General features: G+C 47.1%; 1 protein-coding gene across 4 annotated transcripts in view; it reads right to left on the reverse strand.

The window, feature by feature from the left end:
• LOC137095158 (protein tyrosine phosphatase type IVA 2-like) overlaps positions 1-21,705 on the reverse strand; it is a 115,263-nt gene that overhangs the window by 2,839 nt on the left and 90,719 nt on the right. The window lies entirely within an intron of this gene.

Raw genomic sequence — 21,705 nt, forward strand, 5'->3', positions numbered from 1 at the left:
GAGTTTCTGGGGAAAAGTTATAGTAGAAATAGAGAGTATTATGAAGAAAAAAATTAATAGAAATCCAGCGACTATATTGTTATCTATTTACAATACAGATGAATGGAAGGAAAATGAAAAGAATTTGATAACAATGTTGTTAACGGCTGCAATGCTATTAACGGCTGCAATGCTTTAATTAGGTTTTTCTTATATTTGTTCCATATTGTTAGTATATTTTCCAATGATACATTTCCCATTTGATTAATTTCCTTTTTTGAGTATTCCTTAAAAAATATATTTTCTAATCTCATTTCTATATCTTTATTATTTATTTCCATCCAGTCTGTATCAGCTTTGTTTAGCATCCCTTCCACCACATGTCTCAATTGGTTAGCCTCATAATAACTTTTGATTTCGGGTAGTCCTAGTCCTCCTTCTTTCTGTAGTTTGTACCAGTGGCATTTATTTATTCTATTATTTTTCCCATTGTTGCAAAATTTATTTGTTAATTGCTGCCATTTATCCAATTCAATTTCTGAAATTTTGAGGTGTATCATTCTAAATATGAAGTTTACTTTGGGTAGGATATATGGGTTGCTTACCTGTAACCGTAGTTTCTTGAGTAGCCCACTGTGAATATGCACATATGGTATTCCTGCGCCCGCGCAGGCCCAGTTTCGGAACCTTCTAGAAATTAAAAGAAACAATCTGACCCCTCCTACCCCCTCCCTCCCCCCTCTCAAGTATATAATGCTCCTGGGCGGAGCCCACCACCAGTTCTCTTCCGCCAAATTGGCCAGAAGGCGTGGCATGACATCCGAGGGGAGGAAGGGTGGGGATGTGCGTATTCACAGTTGACTACTCAAGAAACTACGGTTACAGGTAAGCAACCCATATTTTCTTGTCGTAGTCTACTGTGAATCGCACATATGGTAGACTCGCAAGCTCAACATAGCGGCCGGCGGGATCATGCCACCGCCGAAAACAGTACCGCTCTACCAAAGTCGGCTTGCCTTCTAGAAACCGCATCCAACTTATAATGCGAAACAAATGTGCTGGGGGAAGCCCAAATAGCTGCCCGACACACCATACCCAAAGGAACGCCCTTCATAAACGCTGCTGAGGCAGCCATAGCCCTTGTAGAGTGACCCCGAACTTGAAGAGGAAGCTCCTTCCTCGCCAACATATAACATCTACGAATAGTCAAAACTATCCACGAGGAAAATCGCTGAGAGGACACTGGGAGTCCCCTGGTATCTTTCCGGTACTTCACGAAAAGTCTGGGAGACTTTCTGAATTCGGCAGTTCTCTGTACGTAGAAGGCTAAAGCTCTCCTAACATCCAACAAGTGGAGGTTCTTTTCCAGAGGGGTCTCAGGGTTTTGAAAGAAGGAAGGCAAGTTCAATTCCTAGGACATATGAAACTTAGTTGCCACCTTGGGCAAGAATGCGACATCTGTACGTAACACCACTCTATCTTTATGAAATCTCAGATAAGGGGGATCCGCTCGTAGGGCACACAATTCACTGGCCCTCCTCGCTGATGTAATAGCCACTAAAAAGGCAACCTTCCAGGTAAGGAAGGCTATGTCCGCTGTTGCTAACGGTTCAAAGGGTGGTTTCATCAAAAAAGATAAGACCAACTCCAAGTCCCAAGCTGGAACCACAGGCGCTACTGAAGGCCTGATGTTGGAAAGACCTTTAAAGAATGATTTCACCATAGGGTCCATGAAACAAGATGGAAGCCCCGCTTTCCTTTGGAACCACGAAATAGCTGCCAAATAACATTTTAGCGATGAGTTTGATAGTCCTGCTTCATATAAAGAAGTTAAAAACTCTAGAACCAATGAGATCGGCGCCCGTTCTGGTTCCCATCCCTTAGCCCTCGTATATTCCTTAAAGCGTGACCACTTAAAGATGTAGGAACGTTTAGTAGACGGTCTATGAGCCGCCTCAATGATAGCCAAAACTGACTGAGAGAGAGGATGGGAAGGAGTAGCTATCTCGGCTGTACCCGCCAAGCCGTGAGTTTCAGAAGATGCGCATCCGGGTACAGCACTTTCCCTTGTTGCGAGGACAGCAAATCTACCCTGTACCTGATCCTCCTGAAATTGTTCCCGGACAATTGCAGGAGTGGGGCAAACCATGGTTGTCGTGGCCACCACGGGGTTATCAGAATGCACAACGCCCTGTCCTCTCGCAACTTGGCCACTGTCCTCAATAGCAGGGGGAAGGGGGGAAAGGCATAAGTCGTCTCCCTTCCCCAATCCCTTAGGAACGCGTCTCCTAGGCAATTCTCTCCTACAGCAATTCGCCATCTTGAACAGAACTTGACGCACTTCGCGTTCTCTGGGGTGGCAAAAAGGTCTATCTCCGGTGTTCCCCATTCCCGGAAGATGCGAGTTGTCTCCTCCTTGTGGAGCGACCATTCGTGGTGACTCAGTGGACTCCTGCTCAATGCATCTGCGAGGGAGTTCTCCTCCCCCGGAAGATGAGCAGCAGTCAGGAAGATGTTCCTCTGGATGCACCACTCCCACACCCGTAGCGTGAGCTCCAGCAGACGCCTTGAGTGAGTGCCCCCCTGTTTGTTCAGGTAATACATGACGGTCGTATTGTCCGTCAGTATTTGTACCACTGAACTGTGAATCAGTTGTTCGAAGGATTTTAAGGCCTTTTCCACTGCCATGAGCTCTAGAGCATTTATGTGCAGTTCGGACTCTTCTGGAGACCACCTTCCGTTTGCGATGAGACCTCTTATGTGTGCGCCCCATCCTGTAAGTGAGGAGTCCGTTGTGATCGTCCATCGTGGATTGGGGGGTTGGAAGGGCAAACCCATAATACATTGTGGGGAGGGGGGGGGTGTCGACCACCAAAGAGAAAGACGGACTTCCTCCGGTAGTGACAATCTGGTTTGTGGGTTGTCTCTGATTGGGTTGAAACTCGACCCGAACCAGGACTGAAGGGGTCTCAGACGTAGACGTGCAAAGGGGGTAACTGATGTCGTAGACGCCATGTGTCCCAAAAGAACTTGTATTTGTCTGGCTGAAATGGTAGGTGAATGCAGAACCAGCCTGATATGATCCTGGAGAGCGATGAAACGGTCCCATGGGAGGTACGCCCTCCGCGATATGGAATCCAGGAGTGCGCCAACAAACTGGATTCGGTGAACCAGTCTCAGCAGGGACTTCTCCCGGTTGACCAGCAATCCCAGGCGCTGTAGGAGACATAAGACAATATGGACATGGTCCTTTAATTGGGAGTAAGATTTTGAAACCAATAGCCAGTCATCTAAATATGGAAAGACTACAATTCCCAGCGTGCGGAGGTGGGCAACGACCACTGCCATGCACTTAGTGAAAACCCGGGGGGCGGTACTCAAACCAAAGGGGAGTACGTTGTAACAGAATGCCTCCTGGCCAATCATGAATGATAAAAATCTGCGGTGGCGTGGTGCTATTGACAAATGGAAGTATGCATCACGTAAATCAATCGTGGCAAACCAGTCATCACTTGCTAGGAGAGGCAGAATAGACGACAGTGTGACCATACGAAACTTTTTGGTCAAAACCAATTTATTCAAGTCTCTCAGGTCCATAATTGCTCTGAAACCCCCTCCACGCTTATCAATTACAAAGTATTTCGAGAAGAAGCACACTGGAAACTCAGAGGGGTGAACCGGGGAAATGGCCCCTTTCTTTAACAACGTATTAACCTCCTGCATTAAAACTGGGGAAGGGGGGTAACTTGGAGTGTGCCCACCCGAGGGGTCCCTTTGAATTCTATGACATAACCTTCTTTGATAATTGCAAGAACCCAACTGTCAGATGTGATATCCGCCCAATTGTTGTAAAAGGGCGCCAGCCTGTCCCCAAACAGCGGGGGGTCCTGAAGAGAGTCACCCTCAGAAGGGGGAGGGCAAATAACAATCGGGCATGTGGCCCGCAAACTCTCAGTAACGGGAACAGTAGCAGGAGGAGGCAAACTAGGGGCAACGGGAAGACACACATCAAAGGCGCTTCTTTGAGGACCTTGGTTCTTTGCTTTGTTTTGATACGGTTGGTATCGAGATCTGGGGGAATAAGAATTCCTCCTGTTCGATTGGTACCTAGAGGAGGACGTGTTCCTCCCTCTGAAGGGGCCCTGGTAGTTATTATTATTAGTATTAGCGTTCTTACGGAAGGAGTTCGTGGGGCCCTGCCATCTGGATCTCTGATAGAATGGCTGCCAGGCATAGCCAAATTTATTGGCTGCCTGGCGCATCTCTTGTTTTTCTTTGAGGGTGGCATCCGTCTCCGGGTTAAACAAACCCCCTGCATGTAGCGGGAGTTCCTCTGCTAGGGCTTTGCCCTCTTCTGATAAATTCGCTGTCCTGAGCCAAGCATGCCTTCTAATGCATGTGGCTGTAGCGAAAAGGTGACCTGCCGATTCCGCCAAGTGCTTGGCGAAAATCTTCTGGGCTTTAGCAAGTAGGATTCCCTCCGTTTGTAGGGCCTTCGGGAATCTCTGTTCCTCTGCGGGCAGTTTATCTAGATATGGCAATATTTGTGACCAAAGGAAGGTCTGATAGCCCGACATGTAAGTGGCATAGTGCGCCATTCTTGTAAAAAGACCAGCCGCTATGTGGGCCTTTTCCCCCAGGGAGTCAACTTTCTTCCCTTCTCTGTCTGGGGGTGCCGAGAGAGTTCCCTTTGGCCTCTTAGATTTCACCACCTCTGCCACCACTGTATTTGGCTTTGGTGGGTTAGTTACCCATTTAGCATCGGCCAGATCAATTTTGTACAGAGTGTCCACCCTTTTAGGGGTGGCGGGTACATTTGCAGGAGGCACCTCTAAAATCTTCACCAACTTTAACAGATACGGTAACATGGGAAGGGTAGTCGAGTCTGGGGTAACTTGTTCCTCTGAAGGGAACATGGGGTCCTCGACATGCTCCGGGGCCCTGGGAGCGGGGAGGTCTAATGCCTTCACCATTCTGTCCACAAGTGAGGCAAATTTATTAAAGTCCGGCGGCACTGCGCTTGGCTCCCCTGTCGGCTGGGGTCTGCTAGAGTCCTGCGAGTCAGCCGAGGAATCAAAGTCCTCTGGGTCAGCAGCCATTTGCTTTCCCTCTGGAGCCGAAATGTCTTGGGATATAACAGGCGTGGCCGAGGGACCCGGCCGGGCAGACACCGTCACATTAGTAGCAAGAGTCTCAGAACGATCAACACAATTTAACAGTTCAGTACAAGAAGATTCAACAACACTATCAGATCGTCCAACACAAACTGATGGGTCAGGCAATGTCGGGACCGCATCAGTCCCTGATGGTGGTGCTGCATTGGGATGAGGGAACACCGTTGTCGAGGTGCCACAGCCCCTCTGCTGAACTCCTGGAATAGCATTCATCTGAAGACCCAGAGCCCGGGGGTTATTGTGTTGAGCATACGTGAATGGCCCCGGGGGACCCAACTGCCACATCCCTGGGTAGGGGTATGGCGGGGGCCCATACGGTCCCCAGGCTGGGGCCACGGAGCGGGATCTCCGAGAACAATGGCCCCTCCTGGATCTCCTGGAGCAGGCAGATGAGGATGATGATGATGAAGATGACGAGGAGGAGGACGTCCTGGAGCGGGACCTGCCCCTCGTCGATGCCCTGTTACGGCGGCTCTCACCCCTTCTGCTCCGTCTCGAAGGGGAGCAGGAACGGCGGCGCCTCGAGCGTCGGCCCTCCGGGGAGGCCCTTGGTATTGGCACTCCTGGGGCAGGGGGATGGCTCTCAATCCCTGCGGAGGCTGGGGAAGCGGTCCTATCTCTCTCTCCTCCTGGCAGCCGCTCACCCCCGAAGTGCGCTCTCGGTGCTGGGGAAATGCTCCGCCTCCTGGAAGGAATTCGTCCTCCTCGACACCGGCCGGTGTCGAGCTCATCGGGGCTGCAGCAGGGAGCGCGCTGGGGGACGCCGCTCCGGGCCCCGCCTCCTCCCGGGGAGTTCCTCCAGCTCAGATGGGTGGAGTCGAGCCTGTTGGGAGCACAGCCGGGAGCGCGCCGGGAGATGCTGTTCCAGGCCCCGCCCCTCTTTGGAGCGACGTCGATGCCTGGATAGGTGAAGGGAGGGGCGGCGTCGACGGCATCGGGCCCGTCCCTTGCGTCGACCCCGAGGAGCGCGCGTGCGCGCCAGCGAGGGAGGCATCTTCACGAAGTTGCAGGCCTCCCGATGGAGGCGAGGACACGGGCTCGGCAGAAGGAGGTAAGGTTGAAAAAGAAACAGCATTCGCTGGCCTTCCCGCCTTTTTAGAGGCGGACTTTGCTAAGCTCCCCACGGAGCGGCCATCTTGATCCTTCTTTTTGGCCTTCTTGGGAGGGCCACTCGCTGCCACTTTTGTAGTTGTCTGGGCGGTGGGGGGCCTAGGCGCCCCACAGGGCACCGATGGCATCAGGGCCTGCTCATAAAGTGCCGCTTTTAGGCGCGCCTCCCGGTTCTTGCGCGTTTGCGGCGTAAAGGCTGCGCAAATGGTGCAGGCCTGGGAGAGGTGGCCCTCGCCCAGGCAGGCCAAGCAGAGGTCGTGCCCGTCGTTGTCTGGCAAGATGTTTGGGCACACAGAGCATTTCTTAAAAGAAGAAGTGGCCATGATACCTCGTTCAGTCCGGGAGGCAAAGAATCGTCGTTATGCAGTCCGTTGTCAGGGGTACAGATTTTAGAAAAGTCCAAGTCCAGTCCAAAAGTCGATAACAAGCAAGGAATATGAGTAAAGGTTCTCTAACTGTGCCTACTGTGTGGCGGAAAAAAGAGAACTGGTGGTGGGCTCCGTCCAGGAGAATTATATACCCGAGAGGGGGGAGGGAGGGGTAGGAGGGGTCAGATTGTTTCTTTTAATTTCTAGAAGGTTCCGAAACTGGGCCTGCGCGGGCGCAGGAATACCATATGTGCGATTCACAGTAGACTACGACAAGAAATTTCTTTTTAAATAAGGCTATTCTGCCAAACCAAGATAGGTGTGCATTGTTATATTCAACTAATCTTTTCTGTTTCTTTCCTTAATGGCGCTAAATTTTTCCTTTCCATCTCACTTAGATTCTTAGTTACTACTACTCTTAGGTATTTTATATCTTCTTTTAGAGTTATTTTTATCTCCCTCTGACTTTTGAAATCTTCCTCTTCTTGTTTTGTATAGTTAAATAAAATCATTTCTGATTTTCTCGAATTCATTTTCAGCCCTGTTATTTCTCCAAATTTCTTTATATGTTCTCCTATTATCTTCATTTTATCTGTTATGCCTTTTAAAGTCAAAACTGTGTCATCGGCAAACAGGCTAATTTTATCTGTTTCTTGTACTATCCCTATTAATTTATCATCATTCCTAATTACATTTGCTAATATTTCTATTATGGTTGCAAATAGTATTGGTGACATAGGACATCCTTGCCTAGTCCCTCTCGTTACTTTTATTCTGTCGGTTATTCCATCATTTACTAATACCTGTATATAACTATCTGAATATAGTTGATTGACTAGTCCCATTATTCTGCTTCCCAATCCAAATTTATTCAGAATACATTTTAGTGTTGGCCATTCTACACAATCAAATGCTTTGAATATGTCTAGCGCTATGATCCCTGCCTTTATCTTTTGATTTTTTATTATCTGAATTTTTTAATTAGTTTCCCTACTAAATTTGACATTTGTCTTCCTTTTATGAAACCGCATTGATCCTTATTAATATATTTATGTATCCAATTATTCATTCTGTTTGCTATAATCGCTGACAATATTTTGGCATCCTGATTAATTAATGAAATTGGTCTGTAAGACCAATTTCGTTTTTTCTGCCTAAGTGGAGTATCTTGCATTTGTCCCCGTTGAACTTCATTTTGTTAATTTTGGCCCATCTCTCTAATCTGTCAAGATCGTTTTGAATCCTGCTCCTGTTCTCTGGAGTATTGGCTATCCCTCCCAATTTGGTGTCGTCTGCAAACTTGATGATCATGTCTTCTAACTCTTCATCTAAGTCATTAATAAAGATGTTGAACAGGGCCGGGCCCAGGACGATACCCTGCGGCACTCCGCTCATCACTTCTTTCCAAGATGAGGAGGAAGCATTGGTGAGCAACCTCTGAGTTTGTCCATTTAACCAATTACAGATCCACCATAGTTTTGCCTAGCCCACATTGGACTAGTTTGTTTGCCAGAAGGTCATGGGGGACCTTGTCGAAGGCCTTACTGAAATCCAGGTATGATGAGGTCCATGTATAAATATGTGAGGGGAAGTCATAGGGAGGAAGGAACAAGCTTGTTTTCTGCTGCCCTGGAGACTAGGACACAATGGAACAATATTTTCAAACTACAGGAAAGGAGATTCCACCTAAACATTAGGAAGAACTTTCTGACTGTGAGAGATGTTCAGCAGCGGAACTCTCTGCCCCAGATTGTGGTTGAAACTCCTTCTTTGGAGGCTTTAAACAGAGGCTGGATGGCCATCTGTCGGGGGTGCTTTGAATGCAATTTTCCTGCTTCTTGGCAGGGGGTTGGACTGGCAGGCCCACAAGGTCTTTTCCAACTCAAGGATTCTATGATTCTATGAGGAAAAGTGGTTTCTACTGAAGCTTTATCAGCAATCCTTTTTTTACAACAAGCCACATTTTCCAAAATCTAATGAACACAGGGACTAAAGTAAGATAAAATCTTCTGAACAGGGGCATAGACGGCAAAATAAACTCCACAGGGGTGCTAACCCTTCCCTTTGTTATCCTAAGCTAAAAGATATATATTCTTGGCTGGATTTACACTTTAAAATGTACCTACAGATTCAACTTAAGAGCAAACCTACACAACCATTCTTGTGAATAAGTTGGGGGTTTAGAGAAGTACTTCTGTCCCAAACCATGCTTCAAAATGTTCTGGAACTTCTTGTTTTAGTGTCTGCCTTGGGAAACTGGACCAAACAGGGAGAGACATGGCCACAAACAGGCTCACAACTTATGAGCGCACTTACCATCCTGTTCAAAAGCCGCAGCCCTTATGCCAAGCCTTGGGAAACCTTCACAAAGCTTATGAGCAGCTTCTTACAGCTCTGGGCTTACATGACAAATGGGCATCCGGGCAAAACTGCTTATTATCCCTTTGCTCACAGGATCAAACTCTTGCCACCTTGGCTAATCCTTGCAGTTGCTGGAAGCCATTGTAGTGAAGACTCACTGGCAAGTACACTAGGGATGAGTCATGGGTTCCTCTCCTGTCATCATGATCATTTTTGTGTTTCCTTATCGTGTGATAGAGTGGCTTTACTCTACCTGAGGACCTAGTCTATGTAGAAGCATTCTACCTTAACATGAGAAGGGAGGTGGGGAATGCACCATGGCCTCATGATAGAAAATGTTAAAGCATCTTTCTCTTTAATAATGAGTGCCTGGTAAACTGCAAGTCTCTCTCACACTTCCTTCAGATCCCAAAGATGCAACTCCCCTGAAGTGTACATAATATGCAAATTTAATTAGGCAAGTAGTCAGAAAAAGAACAGATGATTAGTCAAAGCATTTAATGTATTAGCAGCCTCAGTTATGGCAAAAGCTTTAAGTAAGGCAGTGAGCTGAAACTCTGGACCATGCCAGAAGCTTTCCTGTGTCTATTGTGCAGAGAAATCTTCCTCAAGTACAACCCTCCAAAAGCTGTTGAAATGCAACTCTTCAAATTCTTTACTGGGAGTTGCACTTCAACAATCCCTGGAAGGCCCCCCAAATTTTCTCTCCAGTATGAAAGCTTAGGGTGGCAACTTCTAAGGCCAAGATGCCGAAGCTAGTGAGGGATAGATTAACTTCACAGCAGGGCTGTGTTTGTCTATATGGCTAATTATATTTTCACTCCAGAGGCACAGAATCAAAAATGGTCTCCATTTTATCAACAATCCACTTTCCTGAGCCATAAGGAGATTGCAACTCATACCAGGAAACAGTGTTCCTAACTGCTTGAAGCTTTCCTCTTGCCAGAGAGTGCATCATAATGAACTCAGGGTTGCATGCTGCATTAGGTTGCATTAAGACCTCACACAAAGCCTGGCTTCCCTGGGAACTGGGGCTTATCAGGGATGAGCATCTTTCCGTGAAATCGGGCTTAACAAGCCCAAGGCTTTCAAGTTCCTTTATCACCATGCCCACAGGTGGAAAGAGCTGGCACCTCTCTCTTTCCCTCCCCCTCACAACAAGCAAGTATATTGCAGGGTGACATTTGTAGTTTGTCAAAGCAGAAAAGGAAGCAAGACTGCCAGCTTCTAGCAAAGGTAGGTGTCAAAATGAACAGATCAGAGACAGGTCTGCAGGTTGTTTAGCCACTCCTGACAGAAAGGAAAGCCATTCTTTAAAGGACTTATCGAGGCATCCCACTGTGCTCAAGTATACCATGGCCACATACATACCTGAGAGCAAAGTGTGGTTCTTTAAGAATAAGACTACATTTTGGGTTCTTACTCTCCATTCCTATATACGTATAATAATGATATTATACTGTAATACAATATAATACTAATATACAATATAATAATTATATATTATATATTACATGTAATATTACTAATTATATTACAGTATAGTACAATGTACCGTATATTCCGGCGTTTTAGGCAACTTTGAACCCTGGAAAGTTTTTTGAAAAGTTGGGGGTCGTGTTATACGCCGGGTACAGATTGGCGAAGGTGGAAGAGAACTTCCTTCCAAGCCTGCAGGGACAGCAGTGGCCTAGCAGCAGCCCTTTCCCAACCCAGCAATAATTGAATGCCTTCCCGGAGCGGCGGAGGGAGCGGCGTCCTACCTCTGAACACCTCCACCAGGGTGTTGCTGGTTGTTAGGCCACTGCAATAATCGAATGCCTTCCCGGAGCGGCGGAGGCAGCGGCGTCCTACCTCTGAACACCTCCACCAGGGTGTTGCTGGTTATTAGGCCACTGCTGTTCCAGGACACCTCTCCTCCACCCTGCCAACCTGCCACTGTGTGAGCAGGCCTAGAGGAGCAGCTGCAACCCAGCAGCAGCTTGACGGAGGCTGATGGAAGTCCTCCCCTGCCTGCAAATGGCTCCTGGAAAAGTGGGAGAGGAGGCCCTTTCTCCGCTCTCGGCAGAGCAACCCAGCTAGGCTGCTCTGCCAAGAGAGGGAGAGAGGAAGATAAAGTGTATGCAGGGAAAGGGAGAAGGAAAGAAAGGTGCCCACGGAGTGAGGGAGAAAAAAGGAAAAGCACGCACAAGATGAGAGAGAAGGAGAGAAAGGCACGCAGAGGGTGAGGGAGAAGGAAAAAAGGCACACGGGGGCAAGAGGGGGTGGAAAGGCACACATGGGGCGAGGGAGAGGCACACGCGAGGTGAGGGATAAGGGAGAATTATAAGTTGCTTACCTGTAACTGTAGTTTCCTGAGTAGAATCCTGTGAATACGCACATATGGTAACCCTGCGCCTGCGCAGTTCAGCGATCGGAACCTTCTGGAAAGTAAAATGACCGTTTAGACTCCCTCTGGCTACGCGCCCCCCTCCCTCATCCTATATATAGCCCGGGGCAGTGGCCGTTACTCAGTTCTCTTCCGCTAGATAGCAGTAGAGATGGTATGACCTTCAAGGGGAGGAGGGTGGGTGATGTGCGTATTCACAGGATTCTACTCAGGAAACTACAGTTACAGGTAAGCAACTTATAATTTCCTGTCATAAATCCTGTGAATCGCATATATGGTAGATTAGCGAGCAACTGACCGTGGATGGTGGGAATCATGCCACAGCCGAAAACAGGACCGCTCTGCCGAATTCCGTGTCCTTTCTGGAAACCACATCCAGCTTATAATGGGTCACGAATGACAGCGGTGACGTCCATATAGCTGCTCGGCAAATAGCATCCAAGGATACACCCTTCAGGAAAGCCGCCGACGTGGACACCGACCTCGTGGAATGGCCCTTGACCTGTTGAGGCAAATCTTTCCCGGCTAAACGGTAACACAGCTGGATCAGAGACACTATCCACCCAGATAGCCTCTGGGAGGACAGGGGCATACCCTGAGCGTCTTTACGGTATTTTACAAATAGCCTAGGGGTCTGCCGAAAAGAGGACGTCCTATCTACGTAAAACGCCAGAGCCCTACGGACATCTAAGAGATGCAAGCTATTCTCAACAGGCGTTGTGGAATTCTGATAGAATGCCGGAAGTACTACGTCTTGCGACATATGGAATCGTGAAGATACCTTAGGCAAGAAGGCAACATCTGTACGAAGTACAGCTTTATCCCTGTGGAATCTCAGGTACGGGGGATCTACCCTCAAAGCATTTAGTTCACTAGCTCGGCGTGCTGAGGTGATAGCTACCAGAAACGCCGTCTTCCAAGAGAGATAAGAAAGGTCTATAGTTGCCATAGGCTCGAAGGGAGGTTTCGCTAACCTCGACAGAACGATGTCCAAGCTCCAACCTGGGGGTACTGGAGCTACAGACGGCCTTACATTAGCTACACCCCTCATGAATGTCTTAACCATTGGTTCTGTGAAACAGGAGGGGTACCCTCGTTTCCGCCTAAACCACGATAACGCGGCTAAGTAACACTTGAGGGAGGAGTGTGATAGGCCCGCCTCTAACAGAGAATCTAAAAACTCTAACACAACCGAAATGGGGGATTCTATCGGATCCAGCTGTCTCTCCTTACAATACTTGGAATGACGTGTCCATTTATAGATATAAGAGCGTCATGTAGACGTTCTATGTGCTGCCTCAATATACTTCAATACAGACTGTGGGAATTTGGACAAAGCTGTTAATGCTCCGGGAGAATCCGCCACGCGGTCAATTTCAACTTGTCCACCTCTGGGTGCAAGACCCGACCCTCCTGTGTGGACAGAAGGTCCGCCCTGCATGATAGGTGGACGAACGCTCCTCTGGCCATCTGGTGGAGAAGAGAAAACCACAGCTGCCGTGGCCACCACGGCGTTATCACTATACACCTGGCACAGTCTTCCTGAATCTTTGCTATGACTCTCATTAGCAGGGGTATTGGTGGGAAGGCGTACAGTAGACGTTCCGACCACCTCATCAGGAAGGCATCCCCCAAGCATCCGCTCTCTGGATGGGCCCGATGTCGTGCGCAATACAGAGGGCACTTGGAATTGGCTTTCGTTGCAAATAAATCCACTTCTGGGAATCCCCACGCTAGGAATAGTCTGTATGCCTCTTGTGAATTTAGCGACCACTCGTGGTGCACTAGGGGGTTTCTGCTTAGTGCGTCTGCGAGCATGTTCTGTTCCCCTGGGAGATGACTTGCCAAGAGATGTATTTCTCTCTCTATGCACCAATTCCAAATCTGTATTGAGAGTGATAGTAGGTCTTTCGAGTGCGTGCCTCCCTGCTTGTTCAAGTAAAACATTACTGTTGTGTTGTCTGTAATAATTTGGACTACCTGACCTAGTATGACCTTTTCGAAGGAGTGTAGAGCCCTCTCTACCGCGAGAAGTTCCAGAATGTTTATGTGCATGTCTCTTTCCTGCCTTGACCATACACCGTGTGCAATGAGTCCCTGAGAATGCGCTCCCCATCCCGTAAGGGAAGAGTCCGTGGTGATGACTCTGGTAGGGTACAAATGGTGGAACCGGAACCCAGAGCAGACCCATGCTTCGTCCTCCCAACATATCAGTGATTCGCGGACTGCTGGCGGGAGGAAGAGTCTCAACTCTGGACTGCTCGTCAACGGGTCGAACACTGACAGGAACCATGACTGGAGTGTTCTCATTCTGAGTCTCGCGTAATGGTTGACTGCAGTAGTGGCTGCCATGTCACCTAATAGTGTTTGGATCTTTCTTGCCGAAATGCAAGAGGATGTCCTTGTTTGTTTGACTAGAACTTGTAGGTTGGCAAACCTGTCCCTTGGAAGAAACGCTCTCTCGGAAATGGAGTCCAACAGGGCGCCGATGAACTGGATTTTGCGGGTGGGAGTTAGGACCGACTTCTCCCTGTTGACTACGAGGTCCAACGACTGGAGAAGAAACAAAATGGTAGATACTTGGTCCTGCAACTGTCTGCATGATCTAGCCACTACCAACCAGTCGTCAATATATGGGTAGACGGTTATTCCCTTTGTTCGAAGACATGCAGCCACTACAGACATACATTTTGTGAAAACACGTGGAGCCGTCGAAAGGCCAAAGGGAAGAACGTTAAAACAAAAAGCATTGTGGCCTACCATAAACGAAAGATACCTACGATGCTGAGGGGCTATTGATATATGGAAATATGCATCCTTTAAGTCTATTGTTAAAAACCATGCCCCCTTAGGAATAAGTGGCAATATTGAGGCTAGTGTGACCATCTGACTTTTTTTGGAGTAATGTGATTATTTAAGGATCTGAGATCTAGAATTGGACGTAGTCCACCTCCACGTTTATTAATCAGAAAGTACTTAGAGAAAAAACAGAACTTAACGTTATCAATACTTACTGGAGAAATTGCACCCTTTTTCAGTAACATATTAACTTCCTCTAACAGAGGGACAGACTCTTGTGTTCTCTTAACGTTGCCCGCTCTAGGTAGGTCATTAAACTCTATACAGTAACCTGAACCAACAATAGACCTAACCCATTTGTCAGTGGTGATATTACACCAGGCATCATAAAACATACTTAACCTATCTCCAAACATAGGAACTTTGGAGTCCCCACGAGAATGACTTGTTTGCACATTAACTTCAACCTCAACTCTATCATTGCCCAACGGGGGAACCATATATTCAGTGACATCTTGCATGCTCATGACGTCAAAGACGTTTCTTTTGATTAAATTGGCCCTTGGATTTGTTCTGATACGGTTGTGCCCTATTCCTGGGAAAGTATGAATTTCTTTCCCCCCCTTGAAACCTAGAAGAACCATTGCCCCTATTCCTAAAGGGGCCAGTGTAGTAAGTGCCGTATGATCTGCGGTAGCTGTTAGACGGCTGTGGCCATCTAGGCCTTTGTTGCTGAAAGGGCTGCCACATATAGCCAAACTTATTTGCGGCTTGACGGACATCTTGCTTTTCTTTTATATTCACATCAGTGTCTGGGTTGAAAAGCCCTGCGTCATGAAAGGGAAGGTCTTCTGCTAAAGCCTTCCCTTCTTCAGAGAGATTGGACGCACGTAACCATGCGTGTCTTCTAACTGCAGTAGCCGTTGCAAACAAATTTCCTGCTACCTCTGCTAGGTGTTTAGCAAAGTCTTTTTGAAATTTGGAAAGTACCAAAGCCTCTGCTTGGAGGGCTTTAGGTAGGTGCTGATCATCCCTAGGGAGAGATTCAATACTAGGTAAGATCTTTTTCCATAAAAAAGATTGATATCCACTCATGAATGTAGCAAAGTGGGCCATGCGGGCAATTAATCCAGCAGCAATATGTGCCTTTTTGCCTAAAGAATCAATTCTCTTGCCCTCTCTATCTGGAGGCGTAGTTAGAGTGCCCTTAGGGCGCTTGGATTTTGTCACCTCAGCTACTACCGTGTTTGGTTTCGGGGGAGTAGTAACCCATCTAAATGCAGAAACATCAATTTTATACATGGAATCCAGCCGTCTAGATACTGCCGGAACCATAAAGGGGGATACATCTACAATCTTAGCAAGTTTCAGTAAATATGGCAGAGCTGGCAACGACAGCGAAGGGGAAACATTTTGCTCCTCGGAGGGAAACATCGGGTCATCGACATGTTCAGGTGGTTTTGGAGCTGGGATACCAAGTTCTTTTATCATCCTTTCCATTAGTGCATTAAACCTACTAAAGTCTGTTATTTGAACACCATTGTTTTCCTCACCCCCCAGGGTCTGAATTGTATCTGGGGAGTCGGAATCTGATGTCGTGTCATTCATTTCAGTTGCTGCAATACCGGGTGCAAGTCCAGAAGCTGCTTGTACATTCATCAAGCCCTGGGCATTATTTGATTGGGTAGACGTAGACGTCGTAGCAACAACTTCATCATGTAGATCCTGTTCCCTAACTTGGTGGCTTTCTATTGGGTTTTCCTGATGTGCAACCCCTTGAGCCGTTGCTGTATTTTGCACTGTAAATCTCCTGTCATCATTCCTCATGTAGGATATAGTATTATCAGTATTATTAGTAACATGCAGTGGTGCAACTGCAGTATCTTGCACTGTAAGCCTCCCATCACCAGGTCTCATGTGGTTTATATTATTATTATTGATAGTTAGAGATGAAGCGGTGTTTTCCCTTCCCACATTTATAGCCTGTCTATTAAGTAACATGGGGGTCTGCCCTTGCACAGATGGTGGTCTTGACAGTGGTTGTTGTATAAACATCAGTTGGCCTGAAGGGCCCATTTGCCAGAACCCTGGGAAGGGCATTGCTCCAGGGCCATATCCTCTCCAGTGACTCGAGGATCTTGCAGACCTGGAGCGGTTATGCCTCCTTGCACGTCTAGAAGAGGAGGAGGAGGAGGAGGACGAAGAGGAGGAGGAGGTGGATGAAGAGGAGGAGGATCGTGAGCAGCGGCCTCTCCTCGATGTAGACCGGTACCATCTACGTCTGGATCCATGGCGCTGCGATGGAGATCGTGAGCGTCTAGGACGCTTGCTTGGGTGGCGAAACGTAAAGGCAGGCCATGATCTCAGGGAGGATGCTGCCGTTCCAAGTGTTGTAACATTTTGGTGTCTCTCCTCCACTGGTATTGCTTCCCCACCTCTTGGGAGAGGTTGGTGCTCCCTTTGGTCGGCAACGCCCTCCGATACCGGGCGAGGCGGAGCCAGATCCTCAGTCCTGGAAGCGGGAGGCCCATTATACACGCCCTCGAAGGCGTGGCTTGTTGAAGGGAGGGCGGGATTAGCTTCAGAGAAGGAGCCGATATCGGGAGTGAATGGCGCCACCGCGCAAACTCCTCCTCCTTGCGCGTTCGGGGACAGCAGCGGCATCGGAGGGGTCAGACCATTGGTCGTTGCCCCTCCATTGGTATGTACTCGAGGCCCCCCAGAAGGGATCGCGCTTGCTGTCGTGGGGCCTTCGATGCCCTTAGCGGCTTGGCTCAAGTCTCTTTTTGGTTTGCTTGTTTTTTCGCCCTCACGAGCCGTGCTGGAGGGGTTTGTTTTCTTTGCCGGAGCTTTTTTCGTCGCGGCGGCTTGGCGGCCATTTTGGAGGCCGTTATTTTTGACTTTTTTCTTCTTTCCCCCTGAAGGTAAGGAGGATTGTTCCTGGGGAAATTCTTGTGGCTGGGCAGGTTGCGGTAGTAATGCTTTCTCATAAAGCGCCGCTCTCAGCCGGGATAATCTGTTTTTCCTCGTTTGAGGAGTAAAGGCTGCGCAGATTGCGCAAGTTTGAGAGAGATGTCCCTCACCTAAGCACTCAAGACACAGTGAGTGCCCGTCTGTGTCCGGGAGTATATTTGGACAATTTATACATTTCTTAAAGGCTGTAGTAGCCATTATATTATTATTAAATATTGTTTGATAATTCTCTTCAGTCAATCGTGTTGTTTATCGCTAGAAGGTTCTTCCGCTGTTTGCTTTAGCGCGGAAAAAAGAGAACTGAGTAACGGCCACTGCCCCGGGCTATATATAGGATGAGGGGGGGGGGGGGGGGCGCGTGGCCAGAGGGAGTCTAAACTGTCATTTTACTTTCCAGAAGGTTCCAATCGCTGAACTGCGCAGGCGCAGGGTTACCATATGTGCGTATTCACAGGATTTACGACAGGAAAAAGGTACACGCAGGGTGAGGGAGAAGAAAGGTGAACGTGGGTTGAGGGAGCAGAAAAGTGCACGCACATGCAAGAGAGAGGGAGAAAAAAGTGCACACGGGGTGAGGAAGAAGAAAATAAATGTGTATGGGGCAAGGGAGAAGGAGGGAAAGGTGTGCAGGCAGAAAGAGCAGAGGAAAGAAAGGTGCAATGAAAGAGGAGGAAAAGACAGCTGAGTTGCTATGCAGAGTTGAGGGTCCTAGCAGGAAGGGGTGCGGCTGAAAGAAGCCCTTCTTTCAGCCGCACACCCTCCTGGCATCATCCTCCGTGGAGCAGCTGCTGGGCTGCAGCCGCTCCTGTAGGCGGGCCCAGGAGCGGAGGAGAGCCAGCCCCAGGCCAGAGGAGAAGAATGGAGAAGCCTCCATGCTGCAAACGCCCCCTGAGTTGCAGCAGCGTTTGCAGGCACCTCCCAGGAGATAGCTGTGGCAGGAAGGAAAACGCAGGCTCCCAATTTCCAAGGTCTGTTTTCCCCAGAGCCCTCAGTATTCTCTTTGTTCATGGATGTTCTCTGTGCCAAGTTTAGTCCAATTCCATGGCTGTTGGGGTTTCAGAATGCTCTTAGATTGCAGAGAACTATAAATCCCAAGCAGCTCCCAATTTCCAAGGTCTGTTTTTCCCAGAGCCCCCAGTATTCTCTTGTTATTCATGGGTGTTCTCTGTGCCAAGTTTAGTCCAATTCCATGGCTGTTGGGGTTTCAGAATGCTCTTAGATTGCAGAGAACTATAAATCCCAAGCAGCTCCCAATTTCCAAGGTCTGTTTTCCCCAGAGCCCCCAGTATTCTCTTGTTATTCATGGGTGTTCTCTGTGCCAAGTTTAGTCCAATTCCATGGCTGTTGGGGTTTCAGAATGCTCTTTGATTGCAGAGAACTATAAATCCCAAGCAGCTCCCAATTTCCAAGGTCTGTTTTCCCCAGACTCCCCAGTATTCTCTTGTTATTCATGGAAGTTCTCTGTGCCAAGTTTAGTCCAATTCCATGGCTGTTGGGGTTTCAGAATGCTCTTTGATTGCAGAGAACTATAAAACCCAAGCAGCTCCCAATTTCCAAGATCTGTTTTCCCCAGACATCCCAGTATTCTCTTTTTGTTCATGGAAATTCTCTGTGCCAAGTTTAGTCCATAAATCCCAAGTTTAGTCTATAAATCCCAAGCAGCTCCCAATTTCCAAGTTCTGTTTTCCCCAATGTTCAAATTTGGGCATATTGAGTGTTCATGCCCAGTTTAGTCCAGATCAATAGTTGTTTGGGTTCAAAGTGCTTACTGGATGTGTGAACTACATCTCCCATTAATTCTTCCCAAACCCCTCCGGTATTTTCTGTTGATCATGGGGGTTCTGTGTGCCAATTTGGTACAGGTCTGTAATACATGAAGGTCTCATTGGTCTGTAGAAGTAATTGCTGAATCAGTTCAAGGTACTGCAAATCCGATCATCTCTTGTCCATTGTCCGCCAAACATTGTTTTTCTGATTAATCACTATGCTTTAATTATGTTCCATTTGTAACAATGAAATCCTGCATATCAAATTTTACATTACGATTCATAAGAGTAGCACAATTACAGTTATGGATTGTGTGATTTTAATAAATCGATGTAATTATTTTTAGATGTTTTTAATTCTTTAGTTTGGATCTCCCTCCTTCTCTCCCTACCTTCACGAGGTGGGAGGAGGAGGCAGAAGAGGCGTGGTCTTATACGGTGAGTATATCTCAAACTCCATATTTTAACTTGAAAAGTTGGGGGTCGTCTTATATGTCCAGTCGTCTTATATGTCGGAATATACGGTAATAATAAATACTTATATTTTCATAGAATCATAGAATCAAAGAGTTGGAAGAGACCTCATGGGCCATCCAGTCCAACCCCCTGCCAAGAAGCAGGAATATTGCATTCAAATCACCCCTGACAGATGGCCATCCAGCCTCTGCTTAAAAGCTTCCAAAGAAGGAGCCTCCACCACACTCCGGGGCAGAGAGTTCCACTGCTGAACGGCTCTCACAGTCAGGAAGTTCTTCCAAATGTTCAGATGGAATCTCCTCTCTTGTAGTTTGAAGCCATTGTTCCGCGTCCTAGTCTCCAAGGAAGCAGAAAACAAGCTTGCTCCCTCTTCCCTGTGGCTTCCTCTCACATATTTATACATGGCTATCATATCTCCTCTCATCCTTCTCTTCTTCAGGCTAAACATGCCCAGTTCCCTAAGCCGCTCCTCATAGGGCTTGTTCTCCAGACCCTTGATCATTTTAGTCACCCTCCTCTGGACACATTCCAGCTTGTCAATATCTCTCTTGAATTGTGGTGCCCAGAATTGGACATAATATTCCAGATGTGGTCTAACCAAAGCAGAATAGAGGGGTAGCATTACTTCCTTAGATCTAGACACTATGCTCCTATTGATGCAGGCCAAAATCCCATTGGCTTTTTTTGCCGCCACATCACATTGTTGGCTCATGTTTAACTTGTTGTCCACGAGGACTCCAAGATCTTTTTCACACATACTGCTCTCGAGCCAGGCGTCCCCCATTCTGTATCTTTGCATTTCATTTTTTCTGCCAAAGTGGAGTATCTTGCATTTGTCACTGTTGAACTTCATTTTGTTAGTTTTGGCCCATTTTGCTATTCTAATAATTATAATATACTGTATGCACATAAAATATTGATCATAATAATGCAATATAATAATAATACAATATAATAATATATATTTATATTACATGTAATATTACTAATAATATTGCAGTATAGTGGTATAGTACAGTATAGTAATATATATTAATATTGTGCTATGCCAGTATACAATACATTGTATGTACCTATAACTTGTAGGCCGCTTTGAGTCCCCTTCGAGGTGAGATGGGCGGGATATAAATGTCATAAATACACAAATAATAAATAAATATCTTTGGGCATGGGGTGAGAAGGCTAAACATTCCCCAGATTTAAATAAAGCAGAACCATGGTCTGATATTAACTAAGATTTTGGCAAACCAAAATCCCTCGAGGACTTTGAGATCTTCCGGGGAGCCCCTGCTCTCGATTCCACCTGCCTCACAAGCACGGCTGGTGGGGACGAGAGATAGGGCCTTCTCGGTGGTGGCTCCTCGGCTGTGGAACACCCTTCCCGTGGACATCAAGCTAGCCCCCTCCCTGCTAATATTCCGCAGGAAGCTAAAGACCTGGCTATTTAAGAAGGCATTTGATCAATAGTGCAATGACTGGCAATTGACCATAGGAATGGAACACCGGAAATGAGATCGGATTGTGGCTTGACGATGAGATGATTTGGAATGTAGTAATAAATTTGTTAAGATGTTTTTATGATTATGATGAATTGTACACTGTTTTGCACTATGCTCTGTAGACTGCACTAGTTTTTTGTCATGTTGTACACCGCAATGAGTCGCCCTTGGGGGCTGAGAATTGCGGTATATAAGCGCAGTAAATAAATAAATAATAAATAAATAAACCAGCTTTCCATATTTGGGCAGGAATGGAAACAAATTTATCCCAAAGTGCAACCTGGGATTCATGTTTCCTGTCCTGGCAGACCAAATTGAAAGTGCACATATATTGGCATCTTATTTGACAAGATTGCTAGGAGAAAAGGGAGAAAAAGGAGACCGTGGTCTTAAGTCTCTATTTTGTCTGGGATGCCAGGGTTGTAAGAGATGGGGCACAATACAACACTGTGAGAGAGGAGTATTATGCTTTCCTTGCTTGATGTATGACCTCAGCCCACATCATGCTGTTCTCTGCACCTTCAGCAGGAACAGGAGTGTTTAAACATGAATAAAATGTAAATACTGTGCAAGCGAATGTGTCTCTGGATAAATCCATCAGGCTATACAGCAGTTCTGAGCAAAATAGATAGTATCTGCTCTCCTTCTGAAAGACAGAAGGATGCTAGATCCATCAGGAGAAGGCCACTGCATGGCAAGCTACTTTGGATTTCTTTGGAAAGGTTGCCTCCTACCAACACAGCCAGGAATAACAAGGTAATGTTTCTGATCAGCAAAGGAAAGTGACAGTGCCAACCAGAGTAAGTTATA

Source organism: Anolis sagrei, chromosome Y (assembly GCF_037176765.1).
Source record: "Anolis sagrei isolate rAnoSag1 chromosome Y, rAnoSag1.mat, whole genome shotgun sequence".
NCBI lineage: Eukaryota > Metazoa > Chordata > Lepidosauria > Squamata > Dactyloidae > Anolis > Anolis sagrei.